The 18927-nt window shown below is 49.9% G+C and overlaps 10 non-coding genes across 10 annotated transcripts; all 10 read left to right on the plus strand.

Moving 5' to 3' along the window:
* The first annotated feature begins 3967 nt into the window (after positions 1 to 3967).
* Positions 3968 to 4049, plus strand: TRNAS-GCU (transfer RNA serine (anticodon GCU)). Its single transcript has one exon. It is a non-coding gene; the product is annotated as a tRNA-Ser (tRNA).
* A 93-nt stretch (positions 4050 to 4142) lies between these two features.
* TRNAS-GCU (transfer RNA serine (anticodon GCU)) lies at positions 4143 to 4224 on the plus strand. The gene has a single exon. It is a non-coding gene; the product is annotated as a tRNA-Ser (tRNA).
* A 93-nt stretch (positions 4225 to 4317) lies between these two features.
* Positions 4318 to 4399, plus strand: TRNAS-GCU (transfer RNA serine (anticodon GCU)). Its single transcript has one exon. It is a non-coding gene; the product is annotated as a tRNA-Ser (tRNA).
* Positions 4400 to 4490: 91 nt separating this feature from the next.
* On the plus strand, positions 4491 to 4572 carry TRNAS-GCU (transfer RNA serine (anticodon GCU)). The gene has a single exon. It is a non-coding gene; the product is annotated as a tRNA-Ser (tRNA).
* Positions 4573 to 4664: 92 nt separating this feature from the next.
* Positions 4665 to 4746, plus strand: TRNAS-GCU (transfer RNA serine (anticodon GCU)). The gene has a single exon. It is a non-coding gene; the product is annotated as a tRNA-Ser (tRNA).
* Positions 4747 to 4839: 93 nt separating this feature from the next.
* Positions 4840 to 4921, plus strand: TRNAS-GCU (transfer RNA serine (anticodon GCU)). The gene has a single exon. It is a non-coding gene; the product is annotated as a tRNA-Ser (tRNA).
* A 91-nt stretch (positions 4922 to 5012) lies between these two features.
* TRNAS-GCU (transfer RNA serine (anticodon GCU)) lies at positions 5013 to 5094 on the plus strand. The gene has a single exon. It is a non-coding gene; the product is annotated as a tRNA-Ser (tRNA).
* A 93-nt stretch (positions 5095 to 5187) lies between these two features.
* TRNAS-GCU (transfer RNA serine (anticodon GCU)) lies at positions 5188 to 5269 on the plus strand. The gene has a single exon. It is a non-coding gene; the product is annotated as a tRNA-Ser (tRNA).
* Positions 5270 to 5360: 91 nt separating this feature from the next.
* TRNAS-GCU (transfer RNA serine (anticodon GCU)) lies at positions 5361 to 5442 on the plus strand. Its single transcript has one exon. It is a non-coding gene; the product is annotated as a tRNA-Ser (tRNA).
* Positions 5443 to 13824: 8382 nt separating this feature from the next.
* Positions 13825 to 13907, plus strand: TRNAS-GCU (transfer RNA serine (anticodon GCU)). The gene has a single exon. It is a non-coding gene; the product is annotated as a tRNA-Ser (tRNA).
* Positions 13908 to 18927: the final 5020 nt, after the last annotated feature.

The raw sequence follows: 18927 nt of genomic DNA on the forward strand, positions 1-18927 counted from the left end.
GCTACGACTGAGGGGCAGGCGACGGGAAGCGTCAGTGAAGACGCACCTGACGACGCGACCGCAATGCAACAGGACGAGGGCGTCACCGACGACGACCGTACTGGGGCTCTTGCTGCCTCCGTCAAGCGCACCCACGACCAGACGAAGGACCGCGAGGATCGGGCACCCAGCACCAGTGAGGGACCACCGATGAAGACGCCTCATGGGAGGCGGATGGGCTACAAGCCAAAGCCCAATGTACCGCCTGAAAGGAAGCCTGCCGACAAGGCGGCCACGTCTAAGGACACCAACAAACCGGGAGGTCCCGGAGGCGGCTAGCCGAGGGCTAGTCGTGAGCGGTAAGCACCATGCTCCGGGCCTACTTTACTTTTCGTTTAGATCAAGATGGCTCAAATACCGTCCCTGAGGATTGCCACATTAAACGTGAGAGGGCTGGCGGCTAGTCGTAGGCAAAGTCAGGTCCTACGTTTGGTCACTGACCACGACATAGACGTACTAGCCGTCCAGGAAACTAAGGTTGAAGGAGAGGAGGAGACCGGGAGCATGGTGCGACGTTTCACGACTAGGTATTTTGCGGTGGTTAGCCATGCTGTAGGCACGGCTGGAGGGTGCCTTCTTCTTGTGAAGAAGCTGCCTGGACTGCAGATTCAGAGCATTTTTTCGTGTCAGTCAGGAAGGATTGTTCTTTGTGATATTGTTATGGGTGATTCAGAGTTCCGCATCATATGCGTATATGCGCCGAATTCAGTAGATGAGCGCGCCCGTTTTTTTTCGAACCTTTCACGATATGTTTGTTGTAATATGCGCGTGATGATGTTAGGGGACTTTAATTGTGTGTTGAGTGCTGGAGACAGAGTCAATAATGCAGGTGTGCGTGACCGAAGCAGTGAAGTGTTATCAAATTTAATTAATGAAAATGAACTCGATGATGTTTATGAATGTCAGGAAGGGGGGCGTCAAGTGACTTTTACACGTTTTCAGGGCAGCAGCCATGCGCGTTTGGACCGAATGTACATTTCATTGGATATGATTCCAAGATGCCACGGTTACTGTGTAGTACCAGTGTCGTTTTCAGATCACTGCCTTGTGAAATGTAACGTAGGTATAATGAAAAAGCGACATGTATTTAAGTGGGATATGTGGAAACTGAATGCCTTGTTACTAAATGACCAGCCCTTTTTACAGGTAGTACGGGATGCGATTAATGAAGTTCAATGTGATGCTGCGGGAACAATCGTCGAGAAGTGGGAATGTTTTAAAGAAAAGATTAAAATGAAAGCAATAGAAAGATCTAGTTGTAAAAAATTCGAGAAGGAAATGAAAGAAAAGGGTTTCAGAACACTGCTTGGGCAGCTGCTAACGCTTGAGTGCAAAGAGCCTGGTGCGTACAAAGACGATGTGCGAAACGTCAAAGAAAAACTTGAACTGTTTGACAAGGAACGCTATCAAGGAGCCATCGTGCGAGCACGAGCGGATGCACTAGCGGCAGGGGAGACGCCCACTAAAAGGGCGCTGGGTCTTGAGAAGGCGTATGGACGAAGAAACCATGTCGAGCAGATTTTAGTGAATGGGAATGTCGTTGAAGACAGTGATAGCATTCAGCGCGCCTTCTTTGAGTACTATCACTCGCTCTTCGCATTTCAGGAAGCGAATGTTGAGGGTTTTAAAGCAGGTTTTCTGCATCGCATGCCACGTTTGAGCGATGACGTAAAAAAGCGATTAGAGGAAAAAATGAGGGAGAGAGAAGTCGAAAAGGCAATCGACGATTTGAACTTGGGTAAATCACCGGGACCTGATGGACTCAGCGCGGGTCTATATAAAGCTTTTAAAAGAGAGCTGGCGCCTTTGCTTGCGCATGTATTTAATGACGCATACGAAAAGAAATCATTACCACCTTCCTTTGGAAAAACGCACACCATTCTAATACCGAAGAGCGATCAAATAGACAAACTCAGATTTGTGTCATCCTACAGACCGATTTCACTAACAAACGTCGATTATAAAATATTTATGAAGGTATTAGCTAGCAGGCTTCAAGGCGTCATCAAGGAAATAGTCGCAGACCATCAAACTTGTGGCATCAAAGGGCGATCTATTTTTTCAAACATCCATAAGATGCGATGTGTGCTCGAGTGCTGTGACGTCATCGGTGGCCGTGTTGCAGTACTTCAGCTCGACCTAGAGAAAGCGTTCGATTGTGTCGCTCACGTTATTTTGTTTGCCATCTTAGATCATGTTAATGTCGGTTCCATTATCACTGAGGGCGTGGCCTTGGCGTACCAGAACTGCACAACAAGATTAATTGTTAACAAGTGGCTGGGGGCCCCCATTAACATCAGGCGTTCAGTGCGCCAAGGCTGCCCCCTCAGTCCGCTATTATTTGCTATCTACGTAGAAGCAATGTGTGTAGCAATTAATGAAAATGACGGAATACGTGGTTTCAGATTGGCAGCGACCGAAGTGAAGTTGCTCACATATGCAGATGACATTGCAGTGTGTTGCACTGACAAACCAAGTGTAACGGAAACCATATCTGTAGTACAACATTTCTGCGCCGTAACGGGTAGCAGAGTAAACTGGGGCAAATCGCTAGGCCTGTGGCACGGGGACTGGTTTTCTGCACCCGACTATTTCGCGAACGTGAACTGGGTGAAAACTCCGACCAGGTATCTGGGTGTTCCCCTCGACAGGTATAATAGCAGCGACGAATACTGGAGGAACCAAACCAAGGAACTGAAAGAAAAAGTAGACAAATGCAAAAGTACTAACCTGTCCATTTTTGCAAGAGCGACAATTTGTAACGTGTTTTTTATTACTAAGTTATATTACGTCTTGCAAACGCTGTATTGTTCTAGAGTAAATGTGCAAAGGCTGCACAGAGTGTTCGCAGTTTTCATCTGGGGATCAACATGGGAAAGGTGCAGCCGAACAAATTTGTTCAGAAGAGTGAAGGATGGGGGTGTGGGCCTGGCGCATCTTTTTGTTCGTCAAGTTGTAAACCGATTTTTGTTTTTTCGCGATGTTCGCGATCCTTTTCTGCGCGCCGTATGTCAGCTAAGGTTGAGTAACGCTTTGCCGGCACATGTTGTTAGCACGGCAAATTTGACTGGAACTATGCGTGGTTATTTCAAGGAAGTTGTTGACAGTGTACGCTTCCTTTCTGTTCGTTTTACAAATGATTACCTTTGTGATGTGAAAAGGAAAACATTGTATAGAGATGTATGCGACATTGTTTTCCCAGTGCCCTTATACAGCGCCATATACAGTGGAGGGCCAGGACAGGATGTACTTAAAAGAGTAAAACAGATGCAGGTGCCACCAGGGGTAAAGACCTTCTTCTTTAAGCTACACACAGGAACGCTCTCCGTGAAGACGTTTCTGGAGGAACGGGGTTGTCTCGTACCTTGGGGGTCGCACTGCTTGATATGCAAGAAGCCCGAAAATATAGATCACGTTTTCCTACATTGCTGGGCGGCAGTTTTCTTCTGGGACGTCTTAAAGCGAACCCTGAAGAAAGAGCTGCCGGTGGACCCCCAAGGTATCAGGTATCTGGCCATTAAAGATGACGACGGGGTTCCCTATGACTTTGTTATGTTAAATGCTCTACACTGTATATGGCGGGCTCGTATGGCAGGGTACCATTGCGATCCTGATGCTAGGCCAGCTCGTGCTTACTTCAAGGAATGTATGTCGCGATTTATTGAAATCCATAAAATACAAGAATGTGTACCGGATTGGCTGTCGAGGCTAGAACCCCTGACAGCCATGAAGGAATTTTAGTATGACAAAGCCAGTCCAATATGGACAGACGGCTTTATTGTGCGGTTTCTTTCCTTACGCACCTTCCGTTCTTTTTCTTCTTTTTTTTTTTTTTTTCCTCCAACGGTTGGAATTTGCGATACACAAGTGTGTGCTAACTGTACCGTCTGAGTAATGTCGAAGACCGGCAATAAATAAAAAAAAAAAAGGCGAGGTGGCCGAGTGGTTAAGGCGATGGACTGCTAATCCATTGGGCTCTGCCCGCGTGGGTTCGAGTACCACCCTCGTCGAACTTTTTGCGCTTTTTGTCCCTGAAAAATACGCCGAGTTGATGGCGCAGATGTAGGATTGACCGAGATCTTACGAGAGGTACCTGACATCCGGGCGAGGCGGCCGAGTGGTTAAGGCGATGGAGTGCTAATCCATTGGGCTCTGCCCGCGTGGGTTCGAGTCCCACCCTCGTCGAACTTTTTGCGCTTTTTGTCCCTGAAAGATACGCAGAGTTGATGGCGCAGATGTAGGATTGACCGAGATCTTACGAGAGGTACCTGACATCCGGGCGAGGTGGCCGAGTGGTTATGGCGATGGACGGCTAATCCATTGGGCGCTGCCCGCGTGGGTTCGAGTCCCACCCTCGTCGGACTTTTTGCGCATTTTGTCCCTGAAAATACGCTGAGTTGTTGGCGCAGATGTAGATTGACTGAGACCTTAGAAGAGCTACCCGACGTCCGGGCGAGGTGGCCGAGTGGTTAAGGCGATGGACTGCTAATCCATTGGGCTCTGCCCGCGTGGGTTCGAGTCCCGCACTCGTCGGACTTTTTGCGCTTTTTGTCCCTGAAAAATACGCCGAGTTGTTGGCGCAGATGTAGATTGACTGAGACCTTAGAAGAGCTACCCGACGTCCGGGCGAGGTGGCCGAGTGGTTAAGGCGATGGACTGCTAATCCATTGGGCTCTGCCCGCGTGGGTTCGCGTACCACCCTCGTCGAACTTTTTGCGCTTTTTGTCCCTGAAAAATACGCAGAGTTGATCGCGCAGATGTAGGATTGACCGAGATCTTACGAGAGGTACCTGACATCCCGGCGAGGTGGCCGAGTGGTTAAGGCGATGGACTGCTAATCCATTGGGCTCTGCCCGCGTGGGTTCGAGTCCCACCCTCGTCGCACTTTTTGCGCATTTTGTCCCTGAAAATACGCTGAGTTGTTGGCGCAGATGTAGATTGACTGAGACCTTAGAACAGGTACCCGACGTCCGGGCGAGGTGGCCGAGTGGTTAAGGCGATGGACTGCTAATCCATTGGGCTCTGCCCGCGTGGGTTCGAGTACCACCCTCGTCGGACTTTTTGCGCTTTTTGTCCCTGAAAAATACGCAGAGTTGATGGCGCAGATGTAGGATTGACCGAGATCTTACGAGAGGTACCTGACATCCGGGCGAGGTGGCCGAGTGGTTAAGGCGATGGACTGCTAATCCATTGGGCTTTGCCCGCGTGGGTTCGAGTCCCACCCTCGTCGGACTTTTTGCGCATTTTGTCCCTGAAAATACGCTGAGTTGTTGGCGCAGATGTAGATTGACTGAGACCTTAGAAGAGCTACCCGACGTCCGGGCGAGGTGGCCGAGTGGTTAAGGCGATGGACTGCTAATCCATTGGGCTCTGCCCGCGTGGGTTCGAGTCCCGCACTCGTCGGACTTTTTGCGCTTTTTCTCCCGGCAAAATACGCAGAGTTGATGGCGCAGATGTAGGATTGACTGAGATCTTATGAGATGTACCTGACGTCCGGGCGAGGTGGCCATCATTCTGCTTCCGGCTCCTGAGCTGAACGGATCGCGGGATCATGGGCTCCAATGGAGCGGCATATGCGGCTGTTAGCCGCGGCAACAGGCTTTCGACGGAAGATAAAGATTACCAGATAATTTTGCCTCGCCTACCTACAGGACGTATTGTTTTGAACACAGTTTTTTTGCACGGCGACGCTCGTGTTCGCCCGTTTCGTGTAGAAGATTTTCGAGACGCGCTTCAGGCTGTTGGTATGCTCTCTGGCGTCGTCGCCCTTGGAGCATACCAAATCAACCATGTATGGGCGGTGACGATGAAGACAGCCGAGGCTGCCGAAAAGCTGGCGGCCCTGAAGGAGCTGCAGGTGAAGGGGCGTCGCTGCCTGGTCATCGACCCCAAGGAACAACAGGTGAAGCTTCGTATCCACTGGCTTCTGCATGGGGTGGACGACGAAGACGTCAAGACCGCGCTGGCCTCCTTCGGCAAGGTGACGGAAGTGACCCGGGAGCGCTGGCGAGTGGATGGCGTTTCCGACAAGGGCTCGACGACCCGAGCAGTGCTGCTGCAGCTGAAGGCAGGAATGAAAGTCGACGACCTGCCCCACCAGATCCGCGTCGCCGGCGAGCTTGCGCTGGTGGTAGCCCCAGGACGTCCCATGCAGTGCCTGCGCTGCCGGGGCTCTGGCCACGTTCGTCGTGAATGCAAGGTTCCCCGTTGCTCGCGGTGCAGGCTTTTTGGACACAACGACGCGGACTGTGTGCGTTCATACGCAGTAGGCGCGGGTTCGGCGGAGAGCGAGCCGTCGACGTTAGACCATGTAATGGACGTGACCGAGGCGGAGGAAGCGGCCACGGGAGCTGGAAACGGCAAAGTGGCGGCAGAAACCGGCACGACGACCAAGCAAGCCGAAGGAGGAAGGAATATCCCTCCCCCCAAAGAACCAGCGGCTACAGTCGAGAGCGTGAAGACGGCCCCGCAAGAAAATGAGAGCCACCAGCCAGCTACGGATGCAACGCAGGCAGAGGCGGACGACAACGCGACCCCTGCTAGCGCCCGCGTCGAATCCGTCTCGGCACCGGTCAAGAGATCCCTGCAGCACGAGGAGAAAGTCGACGGAAAGGCCGGCGGTGACTCCGAGGCACCACCCGCTAAGACGCTACCTGGAAGGCGCTCCACCCTCAAGCCCAAGCCGAACCTGGAGACTGACCGTAGGCTAACCCCGAAGCCGACCAAAGAGGAACCCGGGCGACGGCCGCCGGATGGCCACGGAGGCGTCTAGCGGTCAGCTAGACGTTAAGGTGAGCACCATGCTCCGGGCCTTCTCCCCTCCGGTTTTCACCAATAATGGCTACCAACCCGTCGCTTAGCCTCGGCACGCTAAACGTTCGAGGTCTGGCCGCCAAAAGGAAACAGAGTCAGGTTTACAGACTACTAGTGGACCACGACCTCGACGTTTTAGCCGTGCAAGAAACCAAGGTAGACGGCGAGGAGGAGACCGGGAGCATGGTGCAAAGGTTCACGTATAACTACTATACGGTAGTGAGCCACGCCTTAGGGACTTCGGCAGGGTGTGTGCTGTTCGTGAGGAAGCTCCCTGGTCTTGTTATAGATGGTTACTTCTCCTGTACTTCTGGTCGACTTGTCTTTTGTGACTTCAGCTATTGTAATGTCCAATGGCGCGTGTTTTGCATTTATGCGCCTAATACTGTGCAAGAGAGGGCAAATTTCTTTTTGAGTTTAAAGCATCATTTACATGTGCAAAAAATGATAGCCTGTGTAGGCGACTTCAACTGCGTATTGAAAGCTGAGGATAGGTCTACGCGTCGCGTGGTTTGTGACAAAAGTAGTGATATCCTGGCGCAGATCACACACGAATTCGAATTAGAAGATATCGCAGAATGTTTTCGCGGTCACGGAGACGTAAGCTACACTCACTTTCAGGGCACAAGTCACGCACGCTTAGACCGTATCTATCTTTCATATGATTTAGTTGAAAAATGCCAGTGCTACACAGTTACGGCCATATCATATTCTGACCACTGCCTGGTAAAATGCACGGTGGGCAGGAAGAAAGAACGAAACAAGTTCGTCTGGGAACTGTGGAAATTGAATGCAGAGCTGTTACGGGATGAAACTTTTAACGAAAATGTAGTGGCTGCTCTGAATTCTTTTGGAACAGACAGTTCTACGAAATTTGGTGAGGAATGGGAGTTGCTGAAGCAAAGCATTAAATTGAAGGCAATCGAAAGAAGTAGCGTACTGCGATATGAACAAAAGGCCAGAGAAAAGGATTTAACAACATTGCTAGAAAAATTTGCGAAGCTTGAATGCATGCAACCTGGCGCCTATCAACAAGATATGCGCGCCGTTAAGAAGAAGCTCGAGGTATTCGACGAAGATCGCTTCCGAGGTGCGCTAGTGCGCGCCAGAGCAGAAAGGCTATCATGCGGGGAAACGCCAACGAAAAGAGCACTGGGGTTAGAAAAAAAGCACTCGAGACGTAAGCAGATTGAGGCTATCGAATATGAAGGGGTGGTATTAACGGATAACAATAATATAGGGCGTGCTTTCTTTGAGCATTACAAAGAACTTTTTACATTCAGGCCTGTCAACATGCACGATTTCAAGAAATTATTTTTGCAACGAATCCCACAGCTGTCGAGTGAGGTTAAAGAAACCTTAGAACGACCATTAACACAACATGAAGTGATGAAAGCCATCGAAGACCTGAATCCTGGGAAGTCGCCAGGTCCAGACGGTCTTTGTGCCGCATGGTACAAATCGTTCAAAAGCCACCTAGCTCCTATCTTAACAGCAGTTTTCAATGAAGCATATGAACTGAAAATACTTCCACCATCCTTTGGCCAGTCCCATACAGTACTAATACCGAAAACAGAAGAGACCGAAAAGCTCAAGCAACTTTCCTCCTACAGACCCATAGCGCTTACTAACTGTGACTACAAAATATTGATGAAGGTGTTGGCACGACGGGTCCAGTCAGTTATTCAGGAAGTAGTCGGCCCACACCAGACGTGTGGTATTCGTGGAAAAACCATTTTCACTAACATCCATAAAATGAAGTGTGTGCTGGAGTGTTGTGACGCCATGTGCGATGCAGTAGCCATCCTCCAGCTAGACTTGGAGAAGGCGTTTGATTGTGTTTCTCACGACATATTGCTTACCATCCTTGAACACGTTAATTTTGGCCACATAATCACTGAAGGGGTGACCATGGCGTACCGGAGCTGCTATACCAGACTTATAATTAATCAGATGTTGGGGGCCCCCATTAACGTGAAGCGCTCCGTTCGCCAGGGTTGTCCACTCAGTCCACTCCTGTTTTGTGTCTACATAGAAACGCTATGTCTGGCCATCATTGAAAATGAATGTATTAAGGGGTTTAGTCTTCAATCAGCAGAAGTGAAGCTACTGGCATACGCTGACGATGTGGCTGTGTGCTGTAAGGACAAACAAAGTGTATTGAATACTGTTAATATCGTCAAAAAGTTTGGTAACGTCACTAACAGCTACGTTAACTGGCAGAAATGTTTGGGGTTTTGGCATGGAAGATGGGCGTCTACACCAGACCACTTTTCGAACGTAAACTGGGTGACGACGCCAGTTAAGTACCTTGGAGCACCCCTTGATGCCTACAGGGACAGTAGCGAGTACTGGAAGGAGCGGACAAAACAACTAAAAGAAAAAGCCGACCGATGGAACGCCTGTTACTTGTCAATATTCGCGAGAGCTACAGCGTGCAACATGTTTCTCGTGACAAAGATCTGGTACGTAATGCAGGTACTACAGTGCTCTCGTATTAATGTGCAGAAACTGCACCGCGTGTTCGCTGTATTCGTGTGGGCATCAAGCTGGGAGCGATGTAGCCGAGATAATCTCTTCCGGCGCGTGAAGGATGGTGGTCTGGGGTTGGCGCACCTCTTCTTGCGTCAACTGGTGAATAGATTCTCCTTCTTTCGAGATACAAACGACCCATTTCTGCGCACGGTGATCCAAATGAGGCTGTCAAGATCACTTCCCGAATTCGTTGTAGGTACGGAAATAATGCCAGGACCAGTCCGTGGTTTCTTTCGGGAAATAGTTCAGAGTGTTTCCTTTTTGCGTGTTCGTTTTTCAAGTGCATATTTGTGGAGTGTAAAATGGAAAAAGTTATATCGTGATTTATGTGACAGTGTTTTGCTGGTACCTATGTACAGAGCCCCGTACAGTGGAGGCCCAGGCCTAGATGTATTGAAAAGGGTGAAGAAGATGCCAGTTCAACCAGCCACTAAATCGTTCTTTTTTAAATTACACACTGGTACTGTACCTGTTAAAATCTTCCTTGAACAACGTGGGTTCTACATGCCATGGGGAACCCACTGCCTTATATGTAAAAAAACAGAAAGCATAGATCACGTCTTCATCCACTGTTGGGAAGGGGTCTTTTTCTGGGACGTGCTACAAAGGACTCTAAAAAAGGAGCTACCTATAGATCCCCACGGAATCAGGTTTCTGCCAGTATATGACGACGAAGGTTTCCCGTACGACCTGATCATGCTTACGGGCCTCCACAGTTTATGGCGCGCAAGAATGGCGTGTTACCATTGTGACCCGGATGCCCGACCGGCGCGTCTGTACTTTTGTGAATCCATGCAACGGTATGTGGAAGTGATCAAGATGCAACAGCCTGTTCCTGAGTGGCTGTCGAGGGTTGAACCCCTTACAGCACTAAAGGAATTTTAATCCGACAACGTCGTGCCACAGTAGCGGACGGCAGCGAATGTAAATATTACTGTTAATTGTTCCGTTTGTGTATTCATCCCTTTTTGCTTCTTTGGTCTTTGTTTATATCATTTAGGAATTTGTGTTGTGTTATGTCGAGGACTGGCAATAAAGAAAGAAAAAAGGGCGAGGTGGCCATCATTCCACTTCCGTCTGTCGCAGAGAGCGAACGTGGTTATCATCTCCTCCGTTGGGGCGTTGTTTGCGGCAATGAATAGCCGCGGTAACAGGAATACGGGGCCTGCCGAACATGATGATTACGATGTCATCTTGCCTACATTGCCTACAGGTCGTACAGTTTCGAATACCATTTTTTTTCATGCCGATATTCGGGCCAGGCCTTATCGAGTTGAAGACTTCAGGGATACGTTGGACCGTCTGGCATTCCTCCCTGAGGTGCTAGCCTTGGGGGCGTACCAGATGAGTCACGTATGGGCCGTCACCTTCGAGAATGCGGAAGGCGTGAGGAAGGCTCTGACCATCGGTGAAATGAAGGTGAAGGGTCACCGCTGCATTGTAGTTTACCCGGCGAATCAAGCCCTGCGCCTGAAGTTGCACTGGCTGCTTTTCAATGTTCCCGATGAAGAGGTACGTGCTGCACTAGCCATGTTCGGGACGGTAACAGATGTCGTGAAAGAAAAGTGGCGTGTGAATGGCATCCACGATAAGAGTACGACGACGCGGACGGTGAGCATTAAGCTCCGTGCAGGCGTCAAGGTTGACGATCTCCCACATCAGCTTCGAGTTGGTGCGGAACTGGCGTTGATAATTGCGCCAGGAAGAGCACCAGTGTGCTTGCGGTGTCACACCGCGGGACATATACGACGCGACTGCCGTGTCCCTCAATGTGCTCGGTGCCGTCGTTTTGGGCATGACGAGAGTTCGTGTGTAAAGACGTACGCAAGTGTAACAGGACCAGTTGGAAAAACTGACGCAGCAGAGCTCGTCATTGACGAAGCCGACGCGGAAGAAGCTGCAGGAACTTCGAGTCAGGTGACTCAAAAGGAAATGCGACCAGCAGACACGCCCTCGTATCCGCAAGAAAACGAGCAGCAAGGAGACCATAGCCTTATAGAAAAGCCCGACGTCAGGGAAGTGCCTGAAAAGACAACTGTGAGCGCAGAATACGGTGAACCTTCAAAGGACCCAGCGAGCCAATACACGGAAAGCATGGACGTCACGGTACAATCCACCGGAGGCGCAGTCGGCAAACGAGCTAGGACGCGAAGCCACAACGGTCGAGGCGGACAGACAAGACGTCGTTGGATCTGTGGAACCACCAACGAAAACGGTGGTGACTCGACGCGCGTCATTGAAGCCGAAGCCCAACGTTCCACCAGACAGAAAAGCGGTGTTGAAACCGTCTACGTAGCCGCGAGCTTTGACGCTCTGCGGTTCCTTAGGGACTACGTCAACGCACATCAACCATAGAATGAGGACAATGATTGGAGCCTTCTGCCGTGCAACCCAAGCCGAAGCTCGAGGATTGCAGGCATCGGGAATAGGTTTGCTTCTTGGAAATAAGCTGGCGGGTTTTCTGGTGTGCCTGCGCTCACGAGGTATGCACCATGGCATATATGTAATTTTGCTATATGGCGAGAAATCTCAGCACAGCACTAAAAATTCCGACTATCAATGTTCGAGGCTTAAATGCTAGAAAGAAACAATACCAGCTAAGTCGCCTTTTTTTTGCGAGAACGACTTCGACGTAGTAGCTGTAGAAGAGACGAAAATAGATAGCGAGGAACAAACTGACCGCATGGTGCTGCCTTTCCGTGCAAGGTACGATGTTTGTGTTTCTCATGCTTTCGACACGTCAGGCGGATGAGCAATTTTCCTTAGAAACAATTTAGGAATAATTGTTGAGACTGTGCTTGTGTGCGAAAGTGGTAGATTTGTTTAAGTGGATTTTCTTATGCCCGAGTCTTGCTGGCGAATAATCTGCTTATATGCGCCGAACGCGGAAAATGAACGTGACGTGTTTTTTGAACGGCTCGAGCAGTACCTGATATGTGAAAGAGGAATAATTATGCTTGCAGATTTTAATTGTTTGCTTAGTAGCTGACCGAGTGAAAAATGTCCCACTAAGGGATAAGAGTGCCTCAAGCTTGATTGCAATGGTGCAAAATCATAATCTAGAAGGTATAGAAAATATATTAACTAATGGGACGCAGCCAGTCTTTACACATTACCAGCGTGCGAGCCACGCGAGACTGGATAGGGTATACGTCTAATTGCATTTAGTAGCGGCGTGCCATAGTTATCCCGTTAAACATGTGTCATTCAGCGACCATTGTTTGGTGTCAGTCACAATTGGGACGCATAAAGAGGCCTCGCGCTTTAATTGGAAAATGTGGCTATTTAATGACAAGCTGCTGCATAATGAATCATTTGTAGAGTGTGTAAAGGAAGAGTTCGAACAGCTATTGGCGAGACATGATGACGGGATAAAACAGTGGGAGCTTTTTAAAAAAAGAAATAAAGATTTGTGCAATTGAAAAAGCGAGGGTAATAAAATACGAAGAAAGGAAAAAGCAGAAAGAAATACAAAGAGAATTGGATTTTATGTACAGAGCGGAAGTCGATAGGCCTGGAACATTCACAAAGCAGATCAATGAACTTAAAAGCCAACTGGAGCTTATCGACGAAGATAAGTACAGAGGAGCGGTTATCCGAGCAAGAGCCGAAAAGCTATGGCCCGGCGAAACGCCCACAAAGCGAGCCTTTGCAGATGAAAAGGCTTACGCTAGGCAAAACGTAATACGGAAAATAAGTTATAAGAATGAAGTCACTGACGAACAAGCAAAAATGGAGAGAGTGTTTTTAGAGCACTATAGCGAATTATTTCGAAGAAGTTGCGATGTCCCGTAAGAGTTCGAACGAGAGTTCCTTGCCAGCATGACAAAACTAGATTATGTTGACCGCGAATGTCTGGAAGAACCGATCAGCCAGAAAGAAGTTGAAGAGGCCATTGACGATTTAGCTCGAGGGAAGTCTCCTGGACCTGACGGGTTGGGAGCGGCCTTCTATAATGCCTTCAAAAAACATGTGAGCGTAATCTTGCATCAGGTAATTGCTGAAGCATATAAACGAAGATATGCACCCCGTCCTTTGGCCGGTCGCATCTAGCGCTCATTCCCAAAACGGAAGACCCAGGAAAATTGCTGTCAGTAGGGTCTTACCGCCCAATAGCATTGACTAACGTTGATTATAAAATATTTACTAAAATCTTGGCAATGAGGTTACAGCGAGTTGTAACACATATTCTGGGATTACATCAGACATGCGCAATCAAAGGTAGATCAATCTTCACAGATATTCATGTTGCACGAACCATTCTAGAATGTTGCGATGCGTGGGGCGAGCCTGTAGCAATGCTGCAGCTTGACCTACAAAAAGCGTTTGATCCCACCCTCGTCGAACGTCTTGCGTTTTTTGTCCCTGAAGAATAGGCTGAGTTGATGGCGCAGATGTAGGATTGACTGAGATCCTACGAGGGTTACCTGATGGCCGGGCGAGGTGGCCGAGTGGTTAAGGTGATGGACTGCTAATCTATTCGGCTCTGCCCGCGTGGGTTCGAGTCCCCACCCTCGTCGGACGTTTTGCGGTTTTTGTCGCTGAAAAATACGCAGAGTTGATGGCGCAGATGTAGGATTGACTGAGATCTTACGAGAGGTACCTGACGTCCGGGCGAGGTGGCCGAGGGGGATTCCACTTCCGGCCACCGAGCGTGACGGACGTGTATATCATGGGCTCCGTAGGAGCGGCTTCAGCGGCCCAGACGGGCCGCGGTAACAGGATTTCTGCCTCGGACAACGAGTATCAAGTTGTTTTGCCTAGTCTGCCAACAGGGCGTTTTCTATTGAATACGGTTTTTCTACACTGTGATATCAGGGCCCTCCCATACCGGGTGGAAGATTTTCGCGATGCGCTCGCTCAGTTATCGCTCCTGCCGGAAGTGGCTGCTCTCGGGGCCTACCGTATGAGCCATGTATGGACCGTGACCTTCAAGGACAGCGACGCGGTGAAAAAGATTATCAGCGTTGGAGAGCTGCAGGTCAAAAAGCGCCTGTGTCTCGTCATCGACCCCGCCAACCAGGACGTACGCCTGAAAGTATGTACATTGGCTGCTGCCCAGCGTCACTGACGAGGACGTACGTCTTGCCTTCGCGCCGTTTGGAAATGTCACCGACGTCGTCCGCGAGCGAACTCAACAAGGAACTCAACAACAGAACTCAAGAACTCAACAAGAACAAGAACTGAACAACAAGGCTGGTTACGCTGAAGTTGAAGCCGGGCGTAAAGCTCGACGACCTTCCGCATCAGGTGAGCGTCGCCGGGGAACTGGCTCTCGTGGTTGTGCCGGGCAGGGCTCCTCTCTGCCTACGCTGCCGCGGCACGGGCCACATTCGTCGCGAGTGCCGTATTCCACGGTGTGTGCCTGCCGACGTTTCGGTCATGAAGACAGTCAGTGCGAGCGCATGTACGCTAGCGTGACCGGACCTGTGGGCAACGAGGACAACTCTGCCCTACTCATGGACGAGGCGGACATGGAAGACACGTCGTCGGCGGCGGGAGAAGCAGCTGACGGCGTGGCAAAGCCGGCGGTACGGCTTGAACAGGAGAAACAAGTCGCTCAGGCTGTTGCCACAGGACACCAACAAGCGACTGCAGAGGGCGCCGCGGCCATGCCGAATGCTGAAGAGAAAACCCCACCTGAGACGGAGTTGACCTCCTACTTCATTGAACCTGAAGGCATGGACACCCTTACCGGCCCAACTAGCCAAACGACGGGGAAACGGCCCCGCAACCAGACCGTTAGCCGCACGGCGAAACAGGACGGCAGCGGCGGAGACGAGCCACCGCGCAAAACGCCAGGTATAAGGAGGTCGACCTTGAAGCTGCGGCCGAACATTACGGTCGATCCACGGCAGGCGGGTAAAAATTCCGTGCTGTCTAGTTCGAGTGGGGTAGGGGGGTTTAGTTTTTTAGAACCTTGCCAGGAAGGGGGGCCCAAGTTGCACTTGAGTGCCCTTTGCGGAAGGTCGGGCTGCGTCTCCTTTAGAGACATTAGACGTGGTTATCGGCGCACCTTTATGAGCACTCATCCTTGTGTAACTGTGATGGGCACCATTATACCGTGTAGCCATGGCGGTTTATATTGAAGGAACGCTACGTGTAGCCACGTTAAACGTAAGAGGGCTCAGTGCAAGAAGACGGCAATGTAAGCTAAGTCGTCTCCTCCTGGATAATGACTTACATATAGTGGGAATCCAAGAAGCAAAAATTGAGAGCCATGAGGTAACCGACATAATGGTGTCCAATTTTCGTGCTCACTTTGATGTGTGCGTTTGTCACGCTGTCGGTGGATCAGGCGGCTGCGCTATATTCCTACGAAATAATTTTGGCATTTGTGTGCAATCAGTGTTTTCGTGTGAAACTGGGCGTCTCTTAGTGGCCGATTTTTGTTTTCGTGATGTGGGTTACCGTGCTATTTGTATCTATGAGCCGAATATTGAAACGGACCGTCGATCTTTCTTTGAGCGTCTTGAAGCTTACGTAATCTGTTCCAAGGTCGTAATACTGCTGGGAGATTTTAACTGTGTTTGCTATACTGAAGACCGAGCAAAATGTTCACGCGTTCGTGATAAGAGTGCCGAATTTCTCAACGCAGTGGTGCATGATTATGACCTGGAAGATGTGGGTTGTGTTTTTGCCAGCGGTACTCGCCCGCGATTTACCCACTTCCAGCGTGATAGCCATGCTCGATTACATATATTATACGTGTCAGCCGAATTAGTGCCCTTATGTTGCGAATATGATATGCAAGCTGTAGCATACAGCGATCACTGTTTGGTAACTTCCACGTTCGGGAAAAGACAAAGCAAACACACCTTTAACTGGGATCTTTGGAAAATGAATGCGCAGTTGTTACATGAGGATGTTTTTGTCGATGCCGTAGTGAAGGAAGTAGAAAACCTGACTTCAGCTAAGCCAGTAAGCTTTGCCATTCAATGGGAAGAATTGAAACAGAACGTCAAAACATTGGCCATTCAAAGAAGCAGTCTCATTAGACACAAGCATAAACAAGCAGAAACAAATCTTTGCCAGCAACTGCAATTTTTTATCAGCATGGAAAGTGTCGAGCCTGGTGTGTATGTTCACGAATTAAAGAAAGTTAAAACTGAACTAGAAAGGATAGATACAGAAAAATACAAAGCAGCACTTGTGAGATCAAGGTCTGAGAAGTTGTGGGCGGGAGAAATTCCAACGAAACGAGCCTTATCAGAGGAGAAAAGGTACGCATGTCGAAAGGAAATCCGCCAACTAGCTAAAGGCAATCACGTTACGTGCGGCAAAAATGACATCAAGCAAGGGATCGCCGATCACTTTAAAGGGAAGCTGAAACAGTTTTCGAAAAAGAATGAGTTCTCTGCGGCATTTTACAGTTTTGAGTCCCCTGGACATGAATATCTGGTTCAAAAAGGGCGGAAACAAACGCAAGCGGCTCTTTTTTCAAGAAAACGCGCACCAGCGCCTCAGGGCATCGCGCGAACGCCGCTGTTGCCCGTGGTTGGTCGGGGCCGCTGTGAGGTCATTGGCGGCAGTCGCCGGTCGGCGCCGCCGTTTCAGAGCGTAGCACGCTGTTCTGTTCTGGCGTGATAGCTGAGTTGTAAGCATTATGGAACGTTCTCGCTGTCTCGGACAGTTTGTATTTTCGCCGTACAGTCGCGATAAATTTGAAGGTGATCGCTCGAGCGGCGACCAAAACTGGGAGCAGCGCCACGTTACGTCATCACCGTCGGTCGAGAGGGAAACATCAGATAGCTCCCATCTCTCGCTTTTGGTGTTCCCTGAAAAGCTGTCGCTCCCGTCACCGTTCACGGCATAACCTGCGAATTCATTTCGATTGCGTTATGAGCTTTTGTACAGAGGCGTCATTGTTAGCCAAGATATGCATGAGGAAGCGACGCACACAGATCGTTCTTATGAAAGGGAAACAAACACAAAAATGTGGTCGAGTTGGTCTTGGGGGTGATGGTTGCAGCCTGGAAGAGCATAATAGGGGAAGAAGGCAGCGCCATTTTTACCTTCGCAGTTCCGAAATCGGCCGCTATGCTGCTTGGAAGGCCCGCCGGTCGATGCTCGCGCGATCACCTTCAAATTGATCGCGACTGTACATGTTCGAACCGACAGCCGATACGAAAAACGATGGTGGCAACGGCGGCAACGACGATGTTGAGTGTGCCAACAGCGAGAGCGATATGTGAACCTTCTCGCGCGTTGGAAACCTTGGCTGGTACGTATGTTTTTTTTTTCATGTAGCTGGACGTTCCAATGACGGGAGAAAAAATGCGCTAAAGTGTCACTGGAAACTTGCTGCTGGAAGAATGCCGAAGCACTAACTTCTCATTAGATTGTAAACACGGGTGCAATTCCGCGATGTCAAGCGCCTTGCCGCTGCTTGTCTAATGTCCCGTGGTTTTTTGAGTGTTGATACACGATCGCGAACATAAGTGCCGCGTTTCAAAGCGCGCACATGCAGTGCTGCGAGGTACAGTCATGGAAGTTGCTTATCATACACATCCAGAGATGGCCAGAGGTATTATATGTGCAATATTCATACTATGGTTCGACGACTTTGCGATTGTGGCTTGATCAAGAATCGGTATGCGTGCTCCATGCTAGTGTTGACATAGATATTAGGCAGTTTTAGCACCGCCGTGTGGTAAACACGATAACTGCAACCGTACGTCGAATGTTACTGGGCAAAAGCGTGGCAGTTTGGGCGAGTTGGTATGTCATAACTGTTTAAGGCTAGTAGCGCCGCTCAGGACGAGCAAAAAAGGACAGAGGTAGGGGTAATCAAAGGGAGCGGAAAACCTGTTTTCCGCTCCCTTTGATTACCCCTACCTCTGTCCTTTTTTGCTCGTCCTGAGCGGCGCTACTAGCCTTAAACAGTTACTGGGCAAGTCTATATTCCATTTCATACCTCAGGTACAACGCTGAGGTATGAGGTATCGTTGTCAAGCTCCGATGATAGTCACTGTCGCGGAAATGGTCCGAGCACAGCACAGTTGATTTCGTCGGCACGAACTTATCTCTCCTCACAGCACGGACCCACTGCGCTGCAAGCTTCTTGTTCTTTGGGAACCTGTGAAACACCACATCCTCTCGCCCGCCTGTGTTCGCGCAGCCGAATGCTGCACAGAACGAGGGCATGTTGGGCGCCCTTGGCTGTAGGCACTCACGCAGCACAGGAGGAAAGAACAGTTTACGACAATCGCAAAAGAAAACAAACGTGAGCGGCGGCGGCGGCGGCGGCAGATCTCTGGTAGCGTCGTTCAGTAAAGCGCAGGACGGAAAGAGGCATGCCAGCGCGCCGGTCCGGCCGCTCGGTCCGGCCGCTCGGTCCCCGCGAATGACGTCACTCTCGGTGGTTCTCTCCTCTGGCAACCACCTTACCCGGCGTTCCGGGAAGCGATGGGGGCGTATCCGCTGGGGTGATTTAGAAAGCGATTTCCGCCCCTTATATTAACAAAACGAAGAAAAAAATTCGGCACCGTAAATTATTAGGTCTGTTCTTCCCATCCCAGCAATTCATGGAAATTGAAA

The sequence above is a fragment of the Dermacentor variabilis genome, chromosome 1 (assembly GCF_050947875.1).
Source record: "Dermacentor variabilis isolate Ectoservices chromosome 1, ASM5094787v1, whole genome shotgun sequence".
Lineage (NCBI taxonomy): Eukaryota > Metazoa > Arthropoda > Arachnida > Ixodida > Ixodidae > Dermacentor > Dermacentor variabilis.